The sequence below is a fragment of the Gekko japonicus genome, unplaced genomic scaffold (genome assembly GCF_001447785.1).
Source record: "Gekko japonicus isolate JY-2015 unplaced genomic scaffold, Gekko_japonicus_V1.1 scaffold286, whole genome shotgun sequence".
Lineage (NCBI taxonomy): Eukaryota > Metazoa > Chordata > Lepidosauria > Squamata > Gekkonidae > Gekko > Gekko japonicus.
In genome coordinates, this window is record NW_015172559.1 from 438847 (window position 1) to 460954 (window position 22108).

The following is a 22108-nucleotide window of genomic DNA, read 5'->3' on the forward strand; positions in this document are numbered from 1 at the left end:
ATGACTAAATTTTTAATTACGTTTTTAAAATATACAAGGATGAGGAAGGGGAAAGGGGAAGAGGCATGGGAAAGAACAAAAGTAATGATTTTCTGCATGTAACTTTCCTCTACTTGTCATTTCATGTTATATACAGATCAACTGTGAGATTTAAAAGTTCATAAAGTTTTCTTAATATTATAATATTAGAAAGTCCCTATCTTTATATTTCTCTCTTATCCAATTATAAAATGGAGTCCATAATCCAACAGAGTCTTCTTCCATTTGCCCTTTTATCATTGAGGTCAATTTATCAATTTCTGCACTTTCCATTATATTCACTATTAGATCACGTTCAGAAGGTGTTGATGGAAATTTCCAGTAAGTTGCAAATAAAATTCTAGCTGCAGTTACTACATGGATTATAAAATATCTTTGATTTTTGTCAAAATTCTCTGGTATACAATTCAATAAGAACAATTCTGGTTGAAAAGATCTGTGGGCTGACCGCTAGGATAGATCACTGAAAGTGGGCCGCCATCATCTAATAATCTAATAATATTAATCTATTATTATTTCATGTCTAGCACCTTTTAATGTTGGAATGTTTTATATGGTTTTAGGATTATTTAAACTGCTTACCTGTGTGTTTTTATTCTTTTATGTAAGCCGCCCTGAGCCGGCTTCGGCTGGGAGGACGGGATATAAATAAATAAATACAATCCGCAAAACTGTATATATAAGAGTATATACCATAACCCAAAACATATGCATTATATCATATGTCCACCACATATGATAAAACATACATTTTTTTTACACTTCCAACAATTATTTGACATATTTTTATACATTTTAGCTAGTCTGTCTGGTGTTAAATACCATCTGTAAAACATATTATACAGATTCTCTTTAAATTCCACTGATTTAGTTATTTTCACATTCACTTTCCTTAGTTTGCTCCACTGTGTATGATCAATATTATAACCCAGATTTTGCATCCATTTCACTATACAGTCTTTAACCACTTCATCTTCCATTTTCATTTGCATTAAGAATACATATATTTTCTTAATTGGCTTATCATTAGATGTACACAACAACTTCTCAAATGCACTTTGTTCAGAATAAAAACCAACTTTTCTATCTTTAGCATATCTAGATTCAATTTGGGCCCTTGTCCACCAATCCAGGCTAATCCCTTGCTTTATTAATTCTTCCTTTGTTTATCATCTAAATCGTTTCTCATCTAAGATATCTTATTCCTAAAAATTCTGTCTGAGGGGATTAAACTTGGTTGTGAAAAGGTTTCCAGGTGAGACCCATTAAAGATGTATTTTTTTTAGTCATCTGAAGTGGGGTTTGACTGGTTTTGAGAATCTTACTCATGAAGCTGGCTGTTCTTTGATGCAACCAGAATCCAGCCACGTGCTTACAGTACAGCACCAACTGAGCAACAGAGGGATGCGAGAGAAAAGCAAAAGGGGATAGGAGAACTTGGCTCATTGCCTACATCTCTCACTCATACATGTGCGCACACACACACCAATCGTCCCCAACATGGTACCTGTGGGACCCATGGTGCCATCCTATCTTATTGGGTATGTACCAATTGTTTTCAGAAAGTGGATGGGGCCGGATGAGGCTCTTGCCCAGGAAAGTTTCTGGTTGGCAACTGATCTGATTGGCTGTGCAGGTTAAAATAACATTGCTTTGGTGGCAGCTGCTACCACATTGTTGGTTTTAGTCTATCTCTCACTCCTCTTCCCCAGTGTATTGTTTGAATCACCTCTTTTCTTCCCTGCACTTGGACTTTCTCTGGGTGCATATAAGTGGTTCCACCTCCCACAACAGCCATTTCACGATTCTGGAAGCCATTTTGTAGCTGTGCCCACTACCCTGTGTCAGAATTCCAAAGCTGCCCACAAGCTCACAAAGGTTAGGGACCCCAGGTCTAAGTGAACAAGGGGACCTGTGGGGGTAATGGAAGCCCTTGTTGTTGGTGGTGATAACTATAGGGAGATCCAATCCCTGATGAAAGAGGAGGTGGGAAGCAAAAAGTTTTTCTTTTAGGGTTTAAAGAACCACGAGTCAGACCCTCCTGGTCTGCCCAAAGCAGTACGAGCAGGGGGACTGAGAGGGAGGTTTGTGATAGAAACAACCAGAGAGAAATGCACTGTTAATAGTATAAACCTGCCCCAAGCCAAACGGAACTGAAGATGCCTGAAGTATGCATGTTGCTTAAATCTGTATTAAACAAATACATAGTGGGGAAAAGGCATCTGTAATGCACTTTCAGACTGTAACCAGGGAATTCAATTTCAAGTCATCTAATTCTTTGAGATGATTTACTGTGCACTAAAAGAATTTATTTCCATAACACTTTCTGTAATCCAGGAACTAATGAAGTTTTTTACTTCCTCTGGGAAAGTGAATATATTGGAATGTCCTCCAAAACATAGCCTACGTCTATCTGAATAAAACAATTTCTCAGAGGATGAATTTTAATTATATGCTTCTCTTAATGTTAGCATATCGCGTTACCCATGATTTAACTGAAAGCAAAAATTAAAGGTGCCAAGTTCTTCCTGCATAATGCCAACATGATAGCTAGAAGCTCATAAAACATGTTAAGCTGTTACACTTCCGATGCTCAGATGCTGAATTTAGTTTAGACTTCATCCATTTCCTTTGATTTTGCTTTATAGTCACATGCAGTACCCCCTGAACATATTGGGTTGGATTTTACTGGAGGGGCGTTGCACTAATAAAAGTGTTCATGCTGGCCCTCTGTGCGATGTCTTGTACTACCAGATGTTTCACATGCCATTCCCGTCACTTACACAAAATCTTGCATGAAGTCTTGTGCTAGCACTTGCCCAAGATCTTGTAGCACAGTGTGTTCTGTTGGCAGTGGTTTTTTGTTTTGTTTTTAAACTCCCTCCCATTGTCTCCTTATGAGCTTAGTCATGCACATAACTTAGATACTGACATTTGCTGATGGGATGAGGTCTCTCACCATGGGGGTACCATGGCCATTTCTATCGTACTCCTTTAGATGTGTGGTAAAATTCTCCATAGATTGCCTTTGTGCTCATTCTTTGTATTGCCTTTCATATTCTGTCATGGCATTCTAGAGCCTCGGATATTACCAGTGCAGATGAAAATAGAAGCTATGTCATAGTACAGCAAATGTTAACACTGACTCTGCTGAGCCAATGCTTTCCACATGATTGGGATGGTGGTAGGGAACTTACTGGAGGAAGGCAAACAAAAGGTAAAACCAATAGGGATTTTAATGAATACACACATTTCTTTACACACACACAAACACACAAATTATATATGTACAAGTGGGGACCCACAGGAAACTTGTGGGGCTGGGGGAGCAGTGCCTAAGGCACAGGTAGCTGTACTGGGTTGGTAGTAGGAACAGTGGGGAAGTCCCCACACACCAGCAGTTCATTGCCACCCAGCAAGGCACGAAGCCCCAGCAGGAGCAAGGAGTTTGGAGCCTCTTGCAGTTGCTTCCACTCCCAGACCCCTGAAACGTCTTCACCACTGTCTTTTGAAGCTGTTGGTGGCCCAGATGGGCACCTCTCCTGCAGTGGCAATAGGGGAAGTGGCACCTTCCTTCGCTCTCACTATCGGCTGTGCTGCCAAGCCTGCTGTGGCTCCCGGCCAACCCCCCACACACACACACTGTGACCTGTGCAGCCAGGCCTGCCACAGTTCCTGGCCTATCCCCATACTGTGAGCAATGCAGCCAGGCCCACTGTAGCTCCCAGCCACCTCCCACACACACTGTGAGTGACAGAGCTGGCCCACTTCAGCTCCCAGCCATTCCTCCACTTCCTGAGTGATGCAGCCACGCCTGCTGCTGCACCCGGCCATTCCCCCCCCCATTATCAGTGAAACAGCCATGCCTGCTGAAAGAGAACATTGATGCATTGTCTGCCTGTGCACAGACAACACTTAGGGGGGATTCAAACCCCCCCATGTCCCCCCAAGTTTAGTGGAAAATCTCCTTTATCTCAGTGTGGGATTTAGATATCCACGGATCTACCCACAGTTGAGAAACAGATATATAGATATGTATTTTTAAAAAAATAGAAATGGATTTTTTGCAGTTATAACGTTTCTGTAAATTCTTCTGAAGATTTAGGAAACATATTTGAATATATTTTTAAAATCACATTTGCTTTGCTTTCTATTTAATTTCTAGCATTTTGAGGTCCCTTCCTTTTGGGTGGACCTCTTTTGGGAGCACACAACGGTAGGCTGTAAGAGCCTGTGGTTTCCTCTTTCCATGGGTAATAGACCTGTCACACTAGGAGCTGGGGAAGGTTCAAGCCGCATTCTGCCATGGAAATTTATTGGGCAACCTTGGGCCAATCACAACCTAACCCATCTCATTAAGTTGTTGTGAAGATAAAATGGGGGAGAGAACAATATAAGCTGCTTTGGATCCCCATTGTGGGAAAACATGGGGTACTAATGAAGTAAGTAAATAAATTTGCATAGATGATAGAATGCGTGACTCGGGCCATCTGCAGGTGTAAATGGCTGATGGAATCTGACACGTTTAAGGGCAATAAATCTACAGACTCTGTTTCGAAGAAATTTCCCAGGGCCGCTTGTGGTAAAAGTACACCTAAAAATGTCATGGATTAATGCAACAAATGCCACGTCTGTGAACACAGACCTTGTACAGGTATTTTGACTGGGGATTATCTGCATTTTCCTCTTCAGTGTATAATTAGTGGCAATAACTATTCTCAGTCTGCATAATACATAAAATGGCCTTCAGAGTGCTGTTTCTCAAAATCTTGCTTTCTTGGGAAAGTATTACTCTCAAAGAAGACACATAGCACTGGACATTTTATGTAATTCCAGTACATGGTCCTTTCAGTGCCAACTTGGGATAGGTGAGTCTTGACATTTTTGGTGCTGCAGGTATTTAAAGGATGTGAGTCAGAAAAGGTGAGCTAAGAGTACTAATAATTAAATAGGGTTTGCTATAGTTTGCTGCTTTCAAGAAACGTATCTTGCTCCCAAACCAATTGAGTCAGTATGGTAAGAACAGGAGGATTCACCAGTCATTGTTCTGGGTTCATGGTGACAGAGTTGGAGGCTGTGCTTCAATGAAAGGTGTTACAGCCAAGCTTAACATCAGTCTTTTTTTACTAAGACAACATTAATGACTTTCAGTCATTATTGACTTGGGCTGTGTTTGTAGTGGCTGACCTAAAGGTGAAAGGCTCCACATCTCATTTCCAGTCCCCTGAGAGATCTACTCCCCTACAATTTAATTTGATGGAACACAATTATCAGCCAATTGATTTTCATTGATTGTGCTATGGGACATAAACATGGTAATGCTCCTGTAGCTGCCAGCCATTAATTCCTCTGATATATATTCTTTAAGCAGCATCCCAAGCAACAGAACAGCCATTTACATGCAAAGGCATGCAGTCTTTGCTGCAGATCCCAAACCTGCTGTCTGTGCTGCTGCATAGGTGTTTGATGCTGTTAACATACAATAGCACCACAGTGCCAATGCCAAGTTTTACATTTGTATTCTTCCGTATCATGTTCCTTCTATAACTCTCAATGGCCTCATCTTAATAATGGGGACTTTTTTCTTTCAGTAATATGGCCAGTACTGGTTTATATAATGTACATCTTCTCATGGAGGGTGTGTGGACGACTGTCACACCGAAATATATCAGCATTTTGGCAACTTGGCATATTGACTACATAGACTGTAATAAAAGCTAACATTTTCTTTTTTTAAGTACACACATTGCAATTTGTGAATATATGTGTGCTGCTTTATTTTTAGCATGTATACCAAATTTGTAACATATGGTAGTAAAATCTTATGATTTATAAGAACGTAATGATTTCCCCCCCTGTGGATAATTGACACTTAGGGATTCACCATGAGTATTTTCACTAAAATATTAGCTACCTTTATGGTATTTATTGGGATTACTAAGACTTAAAGCATTGTTTTCTAAAAATATGCAGTACTCTTGTGTAAGGAATTCTGTTTTGAAGATTTTAGTTGAAAGTGTGGTTCTTAATCATGGTCTTGTCCAGAATGGGTGATTTGTATACTGTGGCTTCAAGTCAGGTGTGGGTAAAATCTTCAGGGTGGGGGAGTGGAAGAGTATTGGGATCTTCCCCAGCAAAGTGCAAGTTCCTTGTTTTTCACAAAGAAGTGGTTGGTGGCAACTTGAAGTCATACAGTACGATAGGATTGTTGGGCGACTTGCTGCATTTGCAGATTCACATGCCCAAGTAGGAACTTTACAGAATGAGGTCTTCTGCTTGACTATGATTTAATGTTTCCTTTATCTGGGCAGAGAGAAGACTGATGTATGGAGGTTTCTGCTTTTTGATCATCTGAGGCCCTGTCCACACGAGAGGTTTTGGGCCGGGAGAGGGACGGATCGGGGCCGCAGCAAACGGGCACAATCCCACAGCAACATCTGGGAATCGTGCTGCGCCCGTTCCCAATCCGCCCCTCCCGGCCAAACCCCGCAGCAGAAAAGAACCACCTACCTAGGTGGTTCTTTTCGAAAGGCCGCATCACTGCCAGCCATGGGATCGCCGGCGCGTCTTTCCGCCGGCGCATCCCCGGCCCCCGGCCGTACTGCACATGTTCGAGCATGCGCAGTTCGGCAGCCTCCCCCTCCCAATCGTCTCTTCCTCCCCGGCATCTGATCGTGCCAGGGAGCAACGGCGCCACGGCTCAGGGGATCCCGCCGTGGCGTCTCTTTTTTGGTGCGGCTTTTAAAAGCCGCACTTTGGCCAGTGTTTTCCCTGCAGTGTGGCAGGGACCTGAGTTGCCCATGTAGTTTTTTATTCCCTTTTCAACTTTTATGATCTGCAATTTTAACATATGGTGATTTCAGAGTTAGGGATAAATCTAAATTCCCCAAGTTTGCTGATTCAGTTCTAATATCCCCATTAACTTTTGGCTTCTCCCTGATCAGAAATTAATTTTATAGAATCACAGTGTTGGAAGGGGCCATACAGGCCATCTAGTCCAACCCTCTGCTCAATGCAGGATTAATTTAGAGCATCCCTGACAAGTGTTTGTCCAGCTGCTGCTTAAAGACTGCCAGCAAGTCTTTATTTTTTGCACAATTTTCTGGTTCCTCAGGCCCAGTTTTCCCATTAAAATTAAGACATGTTGGATGCTATCAGTGGTATATAAATGGTGCAAAAGAATCAACAACAAGAGCAGAAATAATTAAGTAGAGAACACCTAATTACCTCATATAGAATCAAAAATAAATTAAAATGACCAGATTGCCTTATCCGCTAGGGCTCTTTTTGTAGCAGGGACTCCTTTGCATCTTAGGCGACACACCCCTAATGTAGCCAATCCTCCGAGACCTTACAGTCGCCCCTGTAAGAAGAGCTCTGTAAGCCCTTGGAGGATTGGCTACATGAGGGGTGTGTCGCCTAAGATGCCAAGGAGTCCCTGCTACAAAAAGAGCCCTGCGTTATAATCACTGACTTGGCTGAAGAACATCTGTCTATTCTGCTTTTGTTTGTGAAGGGATGGTGGTTGCCCATAATTGTTTCTTTGCCTTCTAGGGTTTGTTTGTTTTTGTCCCCCGTAGGGGATTTTTTATTGCATTTTCCTATAAACTACAACGAAAAAAGGGGAAGGGAAATTACATCTATGGGAGAAAGGAAAGAAAACCACTAAAAACCCAAGTATAGGAGATCATTACAAAAGCTTGTATCAGTGTTAGTCTAAAATGCTAAGATGACATTGAACATGGTCGATTAAGCTTTATTATTTATCTTTAAAACCATTATTTTAACTGTTTAAAGAAAATCACAAGAGCATTGTTAAAGACTTCAAGGCACAGATCAGAGTTCTTCAGCCTTCATTTTGTTTTATCTTTTCTAATCCTCAATTGATATTCTTGTTTGGGGGCTGCCGCCCCCTTTTCTGAAGTAGAGTCCTCGTTGGAAGTAGCGGAGTCCATTTCATCACTATCTTCGTCATCCTTGCTGTCCTCTCCTGACTCTCCCAGTTGCAGTCTCAGAAACTCATGCGCTTTGGAAACTGAGTCAATTTTTTATTTTTTATCCTGCAGTTTGAAAATGACGCCTTTGGGGGTCAACCATCTATAGGGAATGCTGTTTGTTTGCAAAAAGAATCAAGTCTTTATACTTCCTCTTCTTCCTTATTTCAAATGGAATGTCTTTTAGAATCCTGATAGTGTTGCCTCCAATTTTCAAGGGCGTTCCTGTAGTTGCTTTCAGGATTTTATCCCTCACATGTCTCTTCGAGAATCTAACCACTATCTCTCCAGGCAGCTCCTCCCCCGCTCGCTCGCTCATCCCATTGTTCTCAGGGGGGCTTTCTTTTAAATTCCCGGCATTTCACTTTTACTCGACTCACTGTTCATTAGTGGTCTGGAGACCTCGTTCAGGGTACGTTTTATACGCCCGATCTCCAACCCTTGTCCCAGTCAGCAGCTCTGGTTCCATTACGGATGCAGCAGGGGCAGGACCATCGGGGCGGAAGAACGCCTCAATTCTCCAGCAGTGCGCTGGCGAAGAGGCCACCCTTCAAAAGCCCCATGGCTAGGAGCCTTTCATAAAGGCTCCGAGGGGGGTGTGGCGAACAATCGCCCCCCTCCCAACCGCTGGCATGCGGATCGCTTCCCCAGGAGGTCCAGGAGACACGTCCGCTAGCATGGCGCCATAAACCGGAAGTCCCTGCCTTCTAGTTTCCATGGATTATGTGGTAATACTGCACAATCAATTTCTTGCCCACAGAACATCTGTAAGTCAATGAAGAAGGAACAGTGGTTTTTTTCTCACACTTGTCTACAGATATGCTTTAATCCTTTTTTAGGATGGGCCCTTTTTAAAGATACATTTTCCCCATAGCTGTCCTCTGTTTACTGTCTTTGCCTGGGCTGTCATAAAGAAGATAATAGAGATGGCTACTGCTGTTCGGGTGCGGTTTACTGTCTACTGTCCACAAGGAATTCCTTGTTGATGTCAACATTCAAGGAATCTTGTCACACAGATGCTAAGAATTGGATTGATGACCAAGCCTCTGGGGATTGTTCTAACAATACTTGACACATTGACCTATTAAGGGTATGCTTCAAGCACTTTTCTGTTTAGTTTCTTTAAAGATATTTAGCTGTTTGTAGTATGGGACAGGCTGTTCAGTGCAATTATGGAGTTCAGATGGCATTTGTGGTTACTGACAAAGTTGCTGTTTCTTAGGGCTGACAAAACATTTAAGTTATGCCATCACAGCCTCAGCACTAGAAGGAATTCTTTAGGGAAATGACAGTGGTATCCGGCATGGATGGTATCTCAGTTGCACTACACTACATCATGCATCATAATCCTTCTTAGAAACCAGCACCTTTATTCTTCTTGCATCTCATGCATGGGTATTGGAAGCAGTTCAGAGGCATTTACTCCCACAATTGCAGCCCAAATATTATGTTTTGCTCAAATAAATTATAAGTTTCCTATAGTGCGAACAATTGAATGTTTTCTGTATTTTATCAACAGGGAAGAAAATTTAAACACTGGCAATTTCATAAATAAAATGTATAGCAATTCAAAATGGATAAAACTAAATCTTTTGCAGACTTAGTGTAGCAGTATTGGGCAAAGCTATTGTGTAGCACTGAATTATGCACAGTAGAATAGACCTGGAGTCTAGATGCTAGAAGATGCAGGGATGTCTTGTATGATATTCTGAAGATATTTCAGCTATGTCAGTGTATCTCTGTGTGCCTAACCTGGCAATTACGTTATAGAATGAAGTTACAGCTTTGACACCACAGAAAAATCTCCATTTGTCTGCCTCCAAAAGTTGTTCAGCATGTGCAAGTCACTTTCTCACAGCCACATAGGGTAAATACCCTATTTGTGTCTTAGTCCAAGAATTATTAAATTATAATTACAATAGGTGCTCTAGTTTTACATGTTTACACAAAAGTATCTGTCCTCAGTTCCAGCACGCCATCTTTCCAAATGGACTCATTGCTCCACTGTCAGGGACAAAGGGTGGTGCTTGAGGAGAGGCCATCACTGCATTACCCTTTGGTATGTGGCGTCCCCTAGGGGCCAATCCTCCATCCTGTTATTTAAAATCAGTATGTTCCCCCTTGCTCAGATAGTCTGAGGGTTTGGGCTGGGTTGTCATCAGTATGCTGATCACACTCAGTTGTATCTCATGATGGATGGCTGTCCGGATACCACCCCAGACATTCTGGCCAAGGGCTTGAATACTGTGGCTGTGTGGTTAAAGCAGAGCCAACTGAAACTGAATCCAGTGAAGATGGAGGTCCTGTACCTGGGTCATAGGGTGACTGGGCCAGGGATCCAGCTCTCAACACTGGATGGGGCGCCACTAATACCTGCACCAGTGGTAAAAATCTTGGGTGTGGTCTTGGATTCTCAATCAGAGCCAGAGCCTTTTTGGCTTTGGCGCTGTCCTGGTGGAACACCTTCTCTTGTGAGATCTGGGCCCTGCAGGATTTAGAATGCACTGGCAGGGGGTGGGAGGGAACTTTCTGGGAGCAAGGAGGAGTGCCTCAACATGCCTACAGTCACCAGGAAGTGAAGTAGGCACGTTGGGGACGTCGGATAGTGATGCTCTGGTTTGGGGGCAAAACTCTCTGATAGAATTAGCTACAAATCATAGATTTGCCCAAAAACCAGAGTGTCGCCATCTGATGTCCCTGACGTGCCTATGTCATTCTAGGTTACATACACATGTCATGGTTATTTCTGGCTTCTCAGAGGTAAGAGGGGGCAATTTGGGGGGGGGAACACCCAAAAGCAGAAGACCCCTGCCCAGACCAGGAGGTCTGGCAACCCGAGATCCCTGAGATAACCTGGTTCTTAAGATAGCCCTCTCCCCAAAACTTCTCTTCCATTTTCTGTTGAATATTTTTTTTTAGCTAGTGTTTCTTTCTGTGTTCTTTTAGACTTAATGGTACTTGAAATGCAACTTGGCTGGATGAGAAACTTGTACTAACAATGTACAAGTTTAAATTAAATATATATTCCTGTATACATCTTCCCAGAAGTTTTCTGTAAGCCAGAAACAATTACCACCAGCACAGTATACATTGGTTTTCTTTGCCTGTAGTTAAGGGGAGAAAAGTACTTTATTTTGTAGTTTTAATTTCTCTACACTGACACAATAGTTCATTTAAGCTGCTATAGTGAATACGGTGTGTTTTTTTTAAAAAAGCTCTCCTTCCTTTCTCTCTCAGAAATGTTTTTAGTGTGGGGTAAACGAGTGCTAGTCTCAATAGATTTGTTGCACACATTGCTCAGTAATCTTCATATTTTTGCTGTTCTTCTCTATATTGTGTGATTGATGGTATGTCTTAAAGTTGCAGTCTAGAAGAAGGCTAAAAATAAATGGCAAATGTATAGACTGTATTAGGTGGCGTTTTGTTTGAGGAGGTAAAGTAATTTTATGGGAGTGTCACTGAAAATGCTTAATAGCTGCTCTTTGGTCCTCATTGCTGAGGTGTGTTTAAGGGCCAGGATAGACATTTAAGTATCCATGGTCCGACCTGTGTATTCCAACACCATTGTAGAGAAGAATTTAGCCATTTAAAAGTACTATGAGGGCCCAGTGCAACAGGACCGGGCAATCTTGTTTTACCCCTATACCTTTTCAAGCACCAAAACAGCTGTGGAGAGGGCTGTTTCAGACTTTGAAAAGATGTGCTGGGGGGGGGGATTGCCTTGTCACACTGCTGAATTCTTCTCTAAAATGGCATCAACATCCATGGGTTGGACCTGTGGATGCTGTAGCATCTAGTTTAGATCTAAATATATAGTCTTGAGGTATTGAGAACTGAATAGCTACTTCTGAGAGAAGGCCACTTGCCTTTCTCCCATAATAATTGTAGGGATTGTCCATTATGTTTCTTGTCAATAGAGCTGCTGTGTGCAATCATGAAGTTTTCATTCTGTTTTTGCCTCGGCTATTGCCTGGCTTCTGTAACCGCATCTCCATTCCTTCCTCTCAGTCCCCGAAAATTCCTGTCCTCTTTGTTCTGCTTCTAGCCATGTCTGTTTAACCCCTTTCACCCCTGTTCCCTTTAGCTATCCTATACTTGAGATTCTTTTGCTTACTATTTTCCTGCCATCCAGGGGTCATTTCCTGCAGGAGCGCACAGGAGTGGAGCTCCGGCAGTAAAGAGCCCAGGGGGTGGGCACATGCTACAAGCCCCACCCCCTGCTCCCAGCAGCCCTCAGTCAGAGCAAGAACCAGCTAGGTAAGTTGCAGAGCCCCCCTGCCCCCCCCCAGTCCAAAACAGTCCAGTGACACCTTTAAGACCAGGTTTTATTCAGGTACAAGCTCTCCCTCCTCTGCGAGGACAGATCTGCACGTTCCCCCCCCCCCAATAGCTAGCAATCCAAAACAGTCCAGTGGAGCCTGAGCGGTGGGTGTTGCCTTCTGACACACTTCCAGTGATTTCAGGGAGTGTGGCACATGCAAATGAGTTATGCTAATGAGCTCCTGCACCTCTTTTTCTACGAAATGACCCCTGCTGTCATCCATTCCTCCCTTCAGTGGTAGCTACTGAAGATGTGTTTCATGTTAATTATTCTTGATAGCATACTTATTGCAGGATAACAGATAAATGGGGACACTAGATTCCTGCACATGGAACAGTTGCATGTGAGGGACATCAGCTGCTGCCAAAACTTTCTCTTCTGTGGAGCTATTCAGAATACAGTGGGCCTTGTCCTTCTGTGCATCTGGTCAATATATAAAATGACTTACTTCTGTCAGCTAAAGATAGCAGAACCAGAGAACCAGGGGCATAGGGGAATATGGATTTGTACTGAGTTCAAGGAACTGCAGAGAACAGAATGAATAGAATGTAGAAGACCTAAGTTAAGGGCCAGCAGGCAGCCCAAATGTGAATTAATTGAGCAATGTCTTAAGGATGACCTTTTGTGGCCATTGGCAAATTAATCAGCTGGTGAAAATAGGGCATTCATATGCTATGTACTGTTGATCCCAGCAGCTTCAAGGTGTCATAGCTTGTCTCAAGGGTGTGACTGATGTTCACCTTTCTGGCAGGAGGCCCTCAGTCCATAGCCAGGAATTTTTGGTTGGTGGGGCAGGGAAGCGGGGAACTTAATTAGATTAAGTAATAATAGCTTGTGTACACCCTCCACATCATTCTAGGCTGGGAATGGAGGAGGATTATTTCTGACAATGATACATGCTTTCTGCTGCTCAGAAGGTCTTAGCATTCTTTTTACTGTTTTGCAGTCCTTTAATATGTTTGCAAACACCTGAATGTGGATTGATGCGTTTCTGGTGGATAGATGAGGCAAGGTGGCTGATTGCTGTATCCAAAGTGAAAGAAAGCAAGAGAGAAACAAAGGGCTTATATAGCACGTGGCTGCCAAGCTTTGCAAGTGTGGAGTGACGTGGGCATTGAAGAGTAGCTTTTTGCTCTCCTCTCCACCCCTGGTGGTGCAGGGCATCAGAGTGCCAAGGGGACTGGGGCTCTGGAGTTCCATCGCAGCTGCTTCTGTCAGACTTTCTTGTGGGGGAGGCTGTTAAACTTTAAATGCATGCCCACAGTAGTTGCTGCTCTGTGCAAGGTACCACACTGCATGCATGGGAGAGGGGAGGCGTGGCTAGGTGTCTCCAAAGTCAGGAAGCACGTTTGTTGGGGATAGACAAGGCGGATTTTTCCAGCAAGCACACCCCCACACTGGGTGGATGGGACCCCACATGGCTGTTGCAGCTGGCCCACTGAGCAGGTGTTAATTGGCTGGGGGGGGGCTCGTGACATACATTTGCACGCATTGGCCCCTTGTTTTAAAGTGCTTTTTGCACTTCGCGTGTTTGTGCCATGTCCGCATTACATCAGGACAAAGCAAAAGGGTTTCTAGCAGCAGGACTTGTGGGGCGTGGCTGTAGTGTGAGGGGACGTGGCCCCGAGATGCCCCACCATGGCTACGGCCGTGGACTAGGATTGCCAGGTCCCCTCGCCCTTGTGGCGGGGGGATTTGGGGGCATTCAGAGAATGGACGGGATGTCACATGTTACATTCCCAACGTGATGATGTCACCATCGCACAGGACACTCTGGTTTGGGGACAAAACTCTATGTATTTTTGTCTTCAAAACCATAGAGTTTTCCTAAAAACCAGAGTGTCACCATGTGATGTCCCTGGCGTGGTGATATCGTGTGACAACGTCCCTGTTTGGGGATGGGTTTTCTCCCACCAGCCAGCTGGTCAGTGGCGGATCAAAGCCTCCGAATGTGGGGAAACTCTTGCTGGGATGTGGGGGCTGGCAACCTTAGGAGGCACAGAGGGTGGAACACATGTATACATGAAGCTGCTTTATACCAATTGTCCATCAAGAAGTATCGTCTAATCAGACTGACAGCAATTCTCCAGAGTCTCGGGTAGAGGTCTTTTATATCACATACTACTTGAGTCTTTTAACTGTAAATGCCTGGGATTGAACATGAGAACGAACCTGGGGCCTTTTGAATGCCAAGCAGGTGCTGTACTACGAAGTGCATTAGATATTGTTGGCTCACATGGAGCAACTGGTGTAGTAGCACAGAGAGCAGTGCTTACTGGTTTCTTCTCCTGAGATCAAAATTTGGATGCTTATGACAGGATAGATTTATAATTTACTAGGGAAGAAATTGGTAAAGATGATCACATATCCCACTGAAAAGGCATTATGAAATTTTGCTCCTATATCTAATAGCATTGTTAAACCGAGCACTGTAAGGGACATAAGAGCAATTGAACACCAAGGTAAGTCTTTAACAGGATAAGGTAGGTTTGTCATTAGTTTTTCATTACTGCTTGCTCTCCTTCTAAAATTACTTTTTTATTAAAATTTTAGATTGATTTTATGTGAAATGAAGATAAATAAGGTTGAAATGAAGCTAAAAGAAGAGAAAATAGAAGACATTAGTCATTTGGGCCAGTAGCCTGTCAATAAATTGCTTGATTTGGCTCATTAGTTAAGAAAATGGGGATTTATACTGCAATAAGTTTTAGGAATAGCATATCTACAAATGCTAAGGCTGAGAGAAGAAAATCCTGGTTTCATGCAGTAGTATAATTTACTAACTAACTTCCTACTGAAAAATTCTTGTGCACACAAATATCCTACATATTAAAGAACAGAATAGTGTGCAGGTTATGATTAAGCTTAAATATGTTAATAGTTTTCATATTTTTGGTAAAGGTAACATTAATACTGAATAATACGAAAAGAGAATTCAAACACTGCTAAACATTGGTGTGGGTGACCTCAAAAGTCTGGGATAGGACACAATGAAACTATAAAACTTCAGTGATAGAAGGCCCCAGATTCAGTCCCCTGAACTTCCAGTTAAAAGGATCACAAGGGAGCAGGACTGGGAAAGACCTTTGCTGGGGACCTGGAGAAGTTGCTGTCAGTCAGAGGAGAAGACAGTGGGTTGGATCAGTGGCTTGACTCAGTGTGAGGACGCTGCTATGGAGACAGCCTACACCAAGGGTGTCGAACTTATTTGTTATGAGGGCCAGATCTGACATAAATGAGACTTTGTTGGGCTGGGCCATAAAATGTAATGCCAGGTAGTGAAGATATAAATTTTATAAAGGACACAGACAAACACAATTAAAGATTTTTTAAACTTTTAATAAAACATGCTTTAAAACACTGACACCTCTGCTCTGAATTATTGCATCAAAATGTCTATGCAGTAGCAATCTTGCATATGCTGTTCAGGTGTGTATCTGTAAGCTGCAAACCTACTTTTGATTTACTGACATTTATTACAAAAATCTCATGCTCAGTGTTCCTACCCTAGGACCCAGGGGAAAACATGAAATGGCTGGGAATTGCAACCTTTTGTACATAAGTTGCTTCATGTGCTGGTCAAGAACATGAGAAGGCATCCTAACACAGACTGAGAGTCATGTGTTTGTCTACAGAACTGTACTTTTCCCCAGAGAAATAACTACAACTTCCTTCAAAGGGGGTGAACTTGTTCTGGACGCGCACTCTCATGAGGGCATGAATACAGTGAAAAAGGGGAGGGAACCCAGTTGCACCCAGAAGAGCCCTGGCATAAAAAGCCCAACAAAACACACACACACACACACACTGTAGCAAGGGACAAAAGAGCTCATACCTTGAATAAAACTTTGTTGGTCTTAAAGGTGCTTGATATTTCTCCTGTGTGATTGAGGCAGCCCAGCAAAGCAAACTCTCCCTCATTCCCTCCCTTCCTTCAGGGAGGAGCCTCACCCAGTGGAAGGGGGAAAAAGGCTTCCTTCCCTTTTCTCTTGCAGCCTGGCCAGGAAGCAAACTCTGGCTGTTCCCTCCCCTCCCCCTGAGAGGAGGAGGGGGAGGAGCCTCAGCCAGTTCTTTATCATACTCTCTCAATCGCACAGGAGAGCTTTGCCTATCTATCTCTCCTGTGCGATTGAGAGAGACTGGTAAAGCAAGCTGTAACATGGCAGCAGCAGCAGCAGAACTGCAAATGGAAGTAGGAAACAGCCAGGGCCTTGCAGGCCTGATTGGGGCCCTCCGAGGGCCTGATCTGGCTTGCGGGCCACATGTTTGACACCCCAGCCTACACTGTTTTTTGTCTGCTGATCTTTTATCACAGAACAACAAATACTCCCTTCTCTAAAACTATTAACTGGATATTACACATTTTTTGCTTGAGCAGTTACTAATTTTAGTAGGGCATGTACGATGGACCCCCATATCTCCCCAACTGTCTGGCAGACTTTTTCCACCAAAACTTCAGTTCCCCTAAGTGTCTGAGCTGTTTTATTTCCCCTTTCAGCTGATGTTGGCCAATCAGAGGGTGAGTAGAGCAGCTAATCACATAAGGTGTTCTCTCCAGGGAAGATTAACGCATAAACTCCCTGATTCTCTGACACAAGCAATGTTTTTAAAAGCCTGCTTTTTTTTGCAATCTGTCACAGCATGGTTTTAAACATGTAAACACAATGTAAACTAAAAAAGGATGAGTTTTCAGTGATGCATTTTTAGTATGCTTCTGCCACTTGAGGCAGCAGTGGAAGTAGATGCCATCCAACCCATCTGCCCATGTGTTTGCTGTTCCTGCTAAGTGTACAGTGTGCTTGTACTTGACACATCTTATTAATGTTCTTTCTTTACTTTTCAGTACGAGTCTTTATACAGCCTCAAAACAGCCAGATATGTCAGGAAAGGTATGATCAGTCTGAATGCTTTAACACATTTATTCTGACCATAAATACATTAAACTTTATTAGGACACTTTATCCCCTAAGGATCCTAGGAGGCAGAGGGAACTGAGTAATTCGTTTGCTGGGATAGGGCTTTTAATCAATGCACCCAACGCATGACCATTAGAATGACAGGTGAAGAACTCTCATTGAAGTCTTTTGGATGGCTAGCTGACTGATCAATGCTGAGATCGGTAAAGAGCTGCTGGAGTGGAGCAGGTGAAGTGTGAAATCCAGCTGAAATTCCTTCCTGTGGGAAGGAAATCAACTTGTTAATAGACAAGCCACTAACTGTTAATAGATTTGTTAATTAGCCAGGGGGTAACCCCTTAATGATTTAGACAGTTTGATGTATTAATTATTCCACAGTGCTGCAATATACTGCACTATACTACCTTTTTGTTACTGTTTTTGAACTTAGTGCTCAAGAAGAGATAAAATGCTGGAAAAGCTCTCTCCTCCTCCTCCTCCTCCTCCTCCTCCTCCTCCTTCATGCATGTGATGTGATGGACATTTCTACCAAGGAAGGAAAAGTCAGGAAAAAGTGCTATTGGTGGGATTGCATGAATCAGTAGAACTAAGAATGATGATTTCATGGAATACATAGAACCTCTATTTTTTTAAAATTATTATCAAACTTGGCAAGCATACAAAATGCAAATGAGATAAAAAGGTGATATCATTCTTAAAAACTTCAAGGATAGTGCATATGTATCTGTTACTGATACTGTATCTATACCATGAACACCTATTTTGCTATCAATGGAAGAATCCTGAACAGAATTATGTTGTTCAAAGTCTGTTGAAGTCAGTGGGTTTTAGGATTGCACTGCAGGTTTACAATGTTAAAGTGCAATCCCAAACATCTACAGTCAGAAGTAAAACTCATTGATTGGAAGGGGACTTCTTCAGTAGTAAACATGCTTAGGATTGCATCCTTCATTTTATGCTGCTGTTGCTAAATGTGTATTCTAAAATCATAAAATTATGCTGCTGTTGATAAGTATGTATTCTGAAATCATTTCTGTGCCACATTAAAATGCATCTTTTCCTTAGATATTAAAGCAAGCTTCACTAAATTAAAAATTTATTTCCATCATCATTCCCTTTCTTTATTTGCAGTGTAAAATTGTAATACTGGCTGGGAGGGTATACAAGTAGACATATCACAGCAACTCCAATTACTCTGAAAGGTCAGTTTTGTAATTTGAACACCAGGCAAATAACGGTAACATTTACGTGGCTAAAAATTGCTTTTATTCAGCTAATGAATAATGAAAATATAGTTTACATTTTTGCAAGTACGGTTGGTTATCTCAACACTTTTTCATTGGTTTTGAGCTCATAATGCATCTAAATGATCTTCAGGGGAGGTGAAGAATAAATGCCATGTGAGATTTCAGTTAATGATGACCCCCCACAGTCTAGTTCATCATTTCCAATAATTCTGTCATGTTGCTCCAGAGACCTTCAAAGTAATTGAATCTTCTGGGGGAGGGATTGATGTCTTGAGAAGATTTTTCCTCCCCCAATTCCCCTGTTCTCTATTATAATCATAAAATTAAAGGAAAAAAATCCCAAGCTAGTAAAATTTGCTTAGAAGAAAATTAAATATTAATGTATTCTAAATGGGCAGAATAGAATCTTCTTTTAAATCATTAATCAGGTATAATTAGTATGTAGGCCATATAAAAATATACAAAATGATGACATTTAAGCTGTATGTACATTTCATTACAACTAACCAACAGCAGAGTTGACAGTAGATATTTGGTGGCTCAGTTGGAAAATCCAAATCTCTTATCTCCACCACATTCATCCTTTAATGGTATCTCAACATTTGTAATGCACATTGGGCTACTTCACCATGCCTAATGGTAGGGCCATCTAGAGTTGTCATGTGCCTGCTGGCAGTCCAGCAGCCAGAATTTTTTTTAAATTGCTGTCAGCAACAACATGGTATCACTTCTGGGAAAACCTGGAAGTGACAGCACACCTCTCTAGGAATTGTTGGAAACACTATGGTAGAGAGGTGAGATGTCACTTTTAGGTTTTCCCAGAAGTGACATCACATCATTGCTGATAGCTGTCCTCCATATGCCTGACCTGTCTCCACCTGGTTGCCAAATCCTCGGGCCATCTCTGCCTTGAAGCATGCACATATGTAAATCCAACTGAATGCATTTATGCCTCTATAATACAAAAGGTATTCAACTTGGGTATATGTCCCGCTTGAAGTCATTCATTCTTGCTTAGTCACAGACTTTTGCAATGTAAAACACAGCGTTCAAAAGACACCACAACTAGCCTTTAGGTTAGTAGTTATGACTTCAACAAGTTATGAATCAACCCACAAACAAACTTCAAAAATGTTCTGGAGAATTTCTATTACTGTAAACTATATGAACTTCGTAAGAACATAAGAGAAGCCAATGTTGGATCAGACCAATGACCCATCCAGTCCAACACTCTGTCACAAAGTGGCCAGAAATACCACGTGCCATCAGGAGGTCCACTAGAGGAGCCAGAACACTAGAAGCCCTCCCACTGTTGTCCCCTTCCCAAGCACCAAGAATACAGAGCATCACTTGCCCAAGACTGAGAGTTCCTATCTATAACTTGTGGCTAATAGCTACTGATGGACCTCTGCTCCATATGTTTATCCAATTCCCTCTTGAAGCCGTCCATGCTATTAGCTGCCTGTGGCAGTGAATTCCATGTATTAATCACTCTTTAGGTGAAGAAGTACTTCCTGTTATCCATTCTAACCTGACTACTCAGCAATTTCATTGAGTGCCTACGAGTTCTTGTATTGTGAGAAAGGGAAAAAAGTACTTCTTTCTCTACCTGTTTTATCCCATGCATAATCTTATAAACCTCAATCATGTCACCGTCGTTTCTCCAAGCTAAGGAGCCCCAAGCACTTTAACCTTTCTTCATAGGGAAAGTTTTCCAACCCTTTTATCATTCTAGTTGCCCTTTTCTGCACTTTTTCCAATGCTATAATATCCTTTTTGAGGTGTGGTGACCAGAAAAAGCAAATGTCAAAGACTGCAGCAACTATTGTACCATCACATTAATTTCTCATGTGAATAAAGTGATGCTCAAAATCTTACAACAAAATTTTTTATCATGTATGGAAGGAGAAATGCCAGATGTGCAAGCTGTATACAGAAAGGGAAGAGGAACTAGTGTCAGGGTCTCGATGGGGCATGGATTCAGCTAGGCGGCAGGATGAGTCCAGGGTGTCTCTAAGCAAAGTCCTAGCAGGGGTCACCTCAGATACTGCCCCGGGGGGTTGCGTCACCACCCCAGATTGGCTGCTGTCCTGGGTAGATAAGTGTGATTGGATGAGGCTGTAGCCCGAATCTCCCTCCTCACGTCCTTCCTCCCAGGTCCAGCCAATCCTCCCCGGCTTCCACCTGGCACCCATTTAATACTGTTCACTGGTCACCTGCTCATCCCGCTGTCCACGCCTTAAAGGAGTCTAACCAAGGGATTGCCACCGGTTGCTTTGGGACCCACTGTGGGCCATCCTCATCCCTCTCCTTCCTGGTCAGGGCCTTGGCGAGAGGCCCAACTGGCAAGCTTCCCCCGTCCTCCCTTGATGGCAGGACATTCTTGGCACGGGTGGTAGGAAAGGAACTCTGGGCCTTCAGGGAAATCTTGTAGGCCCCCGTTGGCTCCCTGTTGTCAGAACTTGGGCACTCCTCCCACGGTGTCCCCTGTGAAGTTGGGAAGGGAGGGACCCCGCCTTCCTGACAACTAGACATCATATTACAAATTTATGTTGGTTACTGGAGCACACAAGAGAATTTCAGAAGAAAATCAGCTTGTGCTTCATAGATTACAGCAAAGCTTTTGATTGTGTGGCTCATGAAAAACTATGCTGGTTTTAAAAGAAATTGATGTATCGGTGGTCCGGTTTATGGTGACACGCTGGCAGACGCATCTCCCGGACCTCTCAGGGATGTGATCTGCGCACCAGCGGAAAGGAGGGGGGCGACGGGTCGCTACCCCCCCGAGCCTTGGCAAAAGCCTCCTAGCCATGGGGCTTTTGAGGGGTGGCCTCTTTGCCAGCGCGATGCTGGGGAAATGAGGCGCTCCTCCACCCCAACGGTCATGCTACTGAGTGTCCGCATGGATCTAGAGCCGCTGACCGGGACAAGTGTCGGAGATCGAGCATTTTAAACATATGCCGAGCTAGGTCGTATGACCAACAATGAACTGTGAGTCGAGTTAAAGCGAAATGAGAATTTAAAAAGAAAGCTACCCCTTGAGAACGGCAAGAAAATACACATGAACTAAACAACAAAATACTTAGGGGGGAGCGGAAGAAAAAGCATTGAAATCTGTTTTGAGAGACTTACCAGAGCGCGGATAAGCGTATGGGCATATTTCAGAGACTTTAGCAAGTTTCATAAAAGTGAACAATCCATAAAGATGACATGGAAGAGGGCAGAGAAAGACAAACCAGTAAAAGTGAAACCAGCTAGCTTGAGCCCTCGACCGGAAGAGACCACCGAGCTCTCCAAAATGTTGTGCTGTCTGCTGGACCAGATGACTAACATTGAACAACAGCAGACAAATCTAAATCAGAATCTAGCAACTCAGCAGGTCCAACTGACTGAGACTTTAAAAATAACAGAGCAAACGGCTGAGAAGGTGAAGGAAATGGACGCCAACACCAAAAAAGTTAAGAAAAAGGTGCAAAAGCTGGAAAACAAACAAGTCTCTGAAGAATCACAACTTTTACAGCTGCAAATGGAGAAAGCAGATTTGGTCCTACGGTTTCAAGGGGTCCCAGAATTAAAAGGTGAGACTCTAAA